The 5,987-nt window shown below is 45.6% G+C and overlaps 1 pseudogene; it reads right to left on the bottom strand.

Annotated features, from left to right (window-relative positions):
* Positions 1–685: 685 nt before the first annotated feature.
* LOC111542268 lies at positions 686–1,240 on the bottom strand (annotated as a pseudogene).
* Positions 1,241–5,987: the final 4,747 nt, after the last annotated feature.

Here is a 5,987-nt window from a genome sequence, read left to right as displayed (position 1 = left end):
GTGCCCAGGGGTTCCTTTGCATGGGAAATGTGTTTATCCTGGCAGACGCTCCTTGTGGCTGTTGTCTGGTCTGTGTTCAGTTTATGACTGTCTAACCATCGCTTTGATGCTGAGAGCCTAGCCTTGTGTTCTTCCCAGTGTCCCTGGAAAACCTAGGTAGCCCCTGGTTCTTCAGATGAAAGGCACCCATTCAATCCACCACAGTAGGAAATATGATCAAAGGTTTATTACTTACAGATCCTGGGAAGGAAGGGCGCCATGCTTCAGGAGTGCTATCCTCTGTCCTCAGGTCAGGCAAGCCAGCAATTAAGAGTCAGGCAGAGAGTGAGAAAGGCAACTAGTGGTATGTATAACAGAATAGTGTGGAGTCCTGATAAGTAAGCAAAATGAGGACGGGGTCCCAGGTGGGGGAGAATAACGAACAATTGTTCTGAGAAAGTGCTAATCACAAACTTGTGGGCACAATGACCTGTTTGGCATGTAGCCCCAGCATTACAACCTTGTTCTGCATGTAGCCCCCTCCTGCAAGACCCTATAAAACCTCCCTCCAGCCCCTACCTCTTGGCAGACAGTCCCTTCTTTGCTAGGCTGCCCACTGCACCCTTGCAACATATTTTCACACTTTCTCTAATACATCTGCCTTTTTTTTTTTTCACTTTTAATTGCATTTATTTTAATGCTGAATTTACTCCCATGCCATCAGTTTTTCTTTCTTCCGTTTCTTCTGGGATATCTTTTTCTTCTGGGCAACCTCCTCTTCTGGTTTAGGAACAGTCTGTTCCTTTTCAGTAAGGATCATCTCAGTGTAGCAGGGAGAGCTTATGTATGGGTTAATCTAACCATGAGCTCTGTAGGTCTGGCAGCGCTTCTTAGGTGCTTTGTTTGCGTGGATATGCTCAATGACCAGAGAATCTATATCTAAACCCTTAAATTCAGCATTATGCTCTGCATTTTTAAGCATGTGCAGCAAAAAGTCAGCACTCTTTTTGGGCCACCGACCTTGTGCCCAGCCCCACTGCTTGGCCTGGGCACCTCTGCCAACTCCACCATTGCAACGTTGGAATGGTACGCACTGTCTCTGTAAAGTGACATCTTTCAGATACTTCGTGGCTTTTTGTATATGCATACGCTTGACAGCCTGGGCAGTTTCACGAGTGTTCTTAAAGTGAACATGAAGATTTGAACTTCTTGATTTGCATGATTTTGTGGGGTTCTCCAGGTCAAGTGAATAGCGAACCATTTTCACAGATTACCTCAGGCCGCTTAGAGAAAGAGGAAGAGTAGTTAAATCTGCCTTTCTTTACCTACAGCTGTCTTGGTAAATTCGTTTGCCACCTGCAACAAACAGGGTGTCACTTAAAGTTGAACTTAAAGCCCCTTTAAGTTGGTGGGCAGGTGCCTGAATAGTCTGTTTAAAGGAAGCCATGGGAAAACAGGGGGCCCGGTCTGCTAGGTGGGAGAGATGCCTTTAAGTTCTTATCTCTGGCCACCAGCTTGAGCCATTTGGGCGTGGTGTTTCACTTCTAATTCCTAGGCAACAACATTTACAGTGTTGTTCCGGTTACATGTTGAAAGTGAAGCTAGTTCCTAAATGTTTCCTGGTTGGTTTGGTTTTTATTTAGTATTGTCAATGGATCGTTTTCTCCTCATTGACTTTTCCAGTATATATATATCCATATCTATTTTATATATCTATATCTATCTATCTTTTACATGTAGAGATATACACTGGAATATATATATAATATATATACTGCTAAGTGTGTGTGTATACTTTGACTAGTGTAGTGAAAATGTGTATATATATACTGTTACTAGTATATATACATATATATACTATATATACACATATATATTTTAGTAAAAGTATATATATATAGGCCGAGTGCGGTGGCTCATGCCTGTAATCCCAGCACTTTGGGAGGCCGAGGTAGACGGAGTTGGAGACCAGCCTGGCCAACATGGAGAAACCCCGTCTCTACTAAAAATACAAAATTAGTCAGATGCAGTGGTGCATGCTTGTAATCCCAGCTACTTGGGAGGCCAAGGCAGGAGAATCACTTGAACCTGGGGGGTGGAGGTTGTAGCGAGCCAAGATCACAAGATCATACCATTGCACTCCAGCCTGGGCAACAAGAGAGAAACTCTGGCTCAAGAAAAAAAAAAAAAAAAAAAATTAGCTGGGCATGGTGTCATGCATCTATATCCCAGCTATTCAGGAGGCTGAGGAAGGCAAGTTGCTTGAACCCAGGAGGCAGAGGTTGTAGTGAGCTGAGATCATGCCACTGCACTCCAGCATGAGTGATAGAGTGAGACTCTGTCTCAAAAAAAAAAAAAGCCTCAGCTTCCCAAAGTGCTGGAATTATAGGCATGAGTCACCATGCTCAGTCTAGTTTATATTAATTCAGTTGACTCTTACAACCTGGAATCTTGCTAATCCCGTGGCAAACTCAAGTCATTTTTTTTTTTTTTGAGATGGAGTCTTGCTCTGTCGCCCGGGCTGGAGTGCAGTGGCCGGATCTCAGCTCACTGCAAGCTCCGCCTCCCGGGTTTACGCCATTCTCCTGCCTCAGCCTCCGGAATAGCTGGGACTACAGGCGCCCGCCACCAGCACTTTGGGAGGCCAATGAGAAAGGATCACTTAAGACCAGCCTGGCCAACATGGTGAAACCCCGTCTCTACCAAAAAAAAAAAAAGTCAGCCGGACATGGTGGGGTGCACCTGTAATCCCTGCTATCTGGGAGTCTGAGACAGGAGAATTGCTCAAACCCAGGAGGCAGAGGTTGCAGTGAGCCGAGATCATGCGACTGCTCTCCAGCCTGGGTAACAGAGGGACAGTCATAGAAACAGATAAATAAGTAAACTAAAGTGACTTAGGTATGTGAAATTAATTAAACTACGTTAAATTATGTTAGGGCATCTTGGTTGATACTTGACAAAATTCTATGTATATATATATATTTGTGGATCGATAGATATAGATATATAGATTTGGAAATCCAAAATTACAAATAAAAGCTAAGTGAAAAGTAAAATCTTGGCTGGGCATGATGGCTCACGCCTTTAATTCCAGCACTTTGGGAGGCTGAGGCGGGAGGATCCATGAGGTCAGGAGATCAAGACCATCCTGGCCAACATGGTGAAACCCCGTCTCTACTAAAAATATAAAAATTAGCTGGGCGTAGTGGCACGTGTCTATAATCCCAGTTACTTGGGAACTGAGGCAGGAGAATTGCTTGAATCAGGGAGCTGGAGGTTGCAGTGAGCTGAGATCGCGCCACTGCACTCCAGCCTGGAGCAAGACTCCATCTAAAAAAGCAAAAGAAAGGAAAAAAAGAAAAGTAAAATCTTTTGTCCATACCACCTTTCCCTTTTTTTAAAGGCAAACAGTTGCTTGGACTTCGTTTCAGAAAAACAAATAATGACATGTGAGAGATGTATCTATTCATAAGCTCTTAATTTTACATCTTTATTTATTTACTTTGAGCCAAGGTCTCACTCTGTTGCCAAGGTTGGAGTGCAGTGGCGCAATGACAGCTCACTGGCAGCCTCAATGTCCCAGGCTCAACCTATCCTCCAATTTCAGCCTTCCAAATAGCTGGGACTATAGGTGTGTGCTACCACCATGCCCAGCTAATTTTCTGTATTTTTTTGTAGAGGTTGGGGGGGGTGTCTCACTCTGTCGCCCAGGCTGGTCTTGAACTCCTGGCCTCAAGTGATCCACCCTCTTCATCCTCCCCAAGTGCTGGGATTGTGGGTGTAAGCCACTAGGAAATAATGCATCCTAAGGGAAGATGGCTTCAGGCAGACAAATTTGGCACAATAATAAGCCCCAGGTGATGGAACATGGGGGTGGTGCATGTCCCTCTTACCAGTTTAGTTTTTTTTTTTTTTTTTTGAAACGGAGTCTTGCTTTGTTACCCAGGCTGGAGTACGGTAGCACAATCTCAGCTCACTGCAACCTCCACTTCCCGGGTTCAAGAGATTCTCCTGCCTCAGCCTCCACAGTAGCTGGGATTACAGGTATGTGCCACCACGCTTGGCTAATTTTTTGTTGGTTTTTTTGAGACAGTCTCACTCGTAGCCCAGGCTGGAGTGCAGTGGTGCGATCTCGGCTCACTGCAACCTCTGCCTCCCGGGTTCAAGTAATTCTCCTACCTCAGCCCCCTGAGTAGCTGCGATTATAGGCGCCTGCCACCATGGCTGGCTAATTCTTCTATTTTTAATAGAGACAGGGTTTCACCATGTTGGCCTGGCTAGTCTCAAACTCCTGACCTGAAGTGATCCACCCACCTTGGCCTCTCAAAGTGCTGGGATTACAGGTATAAGTCACCATGCCTGGTCTACTGGTCTAGTTTCTAACCCAGCCATCTGGAACACAGTGTCCCTGGCCTGAGCTGTCTCAGTCCCTAGGCTAAATATGAATAAAATCTAGAAAGCTTTCTTCTTTTTATATATATAACTTTTTTTTAGAGACAGGTCTCACTCTGTCACCCAGGCTACCGTATAGTGGTACGATCAGAGTTCACTGCAGCCTGTACCTCCTGGAGTCAAGTGATCCTCCTGCCTCAGCCTCCTAAATAGCTGGGACTACAGGCTTGCACCACCCCACCTCATTAATATTTGAATTTTTTTTATAGAGACAGGGTCTTGCCATGTTGCCCAGGCTGGTCTCAAACTCCTGGCTTCAAGCAATTCTCCTGCCTCGGCCTCCCAAAGTGCTGGGATTGTAGGCATGAGCCACTGCATTCAACTAGAGCTGTTTTCAATTCGAATTTTATAAGATACAGGCCCAGAAGCAATGATTTTCCCTTTCACTTTGTCCACGTGGGAAAGTATGTTGGTAAAGTCGGGAGAGTGGCCTTGCTTCCCACTTGTATGAGAACACACCAGGGAAGACAGCATGGCTTCAGCCCATTGAGTTTGCCAGAGAGTGGAGTGCTGCTTTGGCCTCCTGTTCATCAACATGGGTGGTACCCAGTACCCATCTGTGATCGTTCCCTCCGTCATCTTGGCGATGCTATAGTACCTCATTATTCAGTTAAAACTAATCTAGGTGTTGCTGGAAGGTTTTGTTTGGTTTTTTTGGGACAGAGTCTCACTCTGTCACCCAGGCTGGAATACAGTAGTGTGATCACGGCTCACTGCAACCTCTACCTCCCGGGTTCAAGTGATTCTCCTGCCTCAGCCTCCCGAGTAGCTGGGACGACAGGCGCATGCCACCACATTTGGTTAATTTTGTATTTTTAGTAGAGACGGGATTTCACTATGTTGGCCAGGCTGGTCTCAAACTCCTGACCTCAGGTGATCCACCCTCCTCCCAAAGTGCTGGGATTATAGGCGTGAGCCACTGTGTCTGGCCTAGAAGGTATTTTGTAGATGTGATTAGCATCTACTATCAGTTGAGTTTACGAAAAGGAAATTATCCTCAGTAATATGGGTGGAGGCCTAACGAGGTGGGTCAGCCTATAATCCCAGCACTTTGGGAGGCCAAGGCAGGAGCATCGCTTGAGCCCAGGAGTTTGAGACCAACCTGGGCAACATGACAAAATCCCATCTCTACCAAAAAAGTTCAAAAATTAGCCGGGTGTGGTTGTGTGCGCCTGTAATCCCAGCTACTTGGGAGGCTGAAGTGTGAGAATCACTTGAGCCTGGGAGGCAGGGGTTGTAGTGAGCTGAGATGGCGCCACTGCACTCCAGCCTGGGTGACAGAGTAAGACCCTGTGCTAATCCTCCCCAAAAATATAATAACCTGGGTGGACCTCATTCAGTCAGTTGAAAAGTCTTCAGAACTGAGTTTTCCCTGAGGAAGAAGAAATTTGTGAATTGTAGCATTGATCCTTTTTAATTTTTAAATATACTTAAACAAATATAAATAAAGGCCAGGTGTGGTGGCTCACACCTATAATCCCAGCACTTTGGGAGGCTGAGGCAGGCAGATTGCTTGAGTTCAGGAGTTTGAGACCAGCCTGGGTAACATGACGAAA

This window comes from Piliocolobus tephrosceles, chromosome 16 (genome assembly GCF_002776525.5).
Source record: "Piliocolobus tephrosceles isolate RC106 chromosome 16, ASM277652v3, whole genome shotgun sequence".
Classification (NCBI taxonomy): Eukaryota; Metazoa; Chordata; class Mammalia; order Primates; family Cercopithecidae; genus Piliocolobus; species Piliocolobus tephrosceles.
Note: the sequence above shows the minus strand (reverse complement) of the source record. Positions and strands in the feature narration are given on the sequence as shown.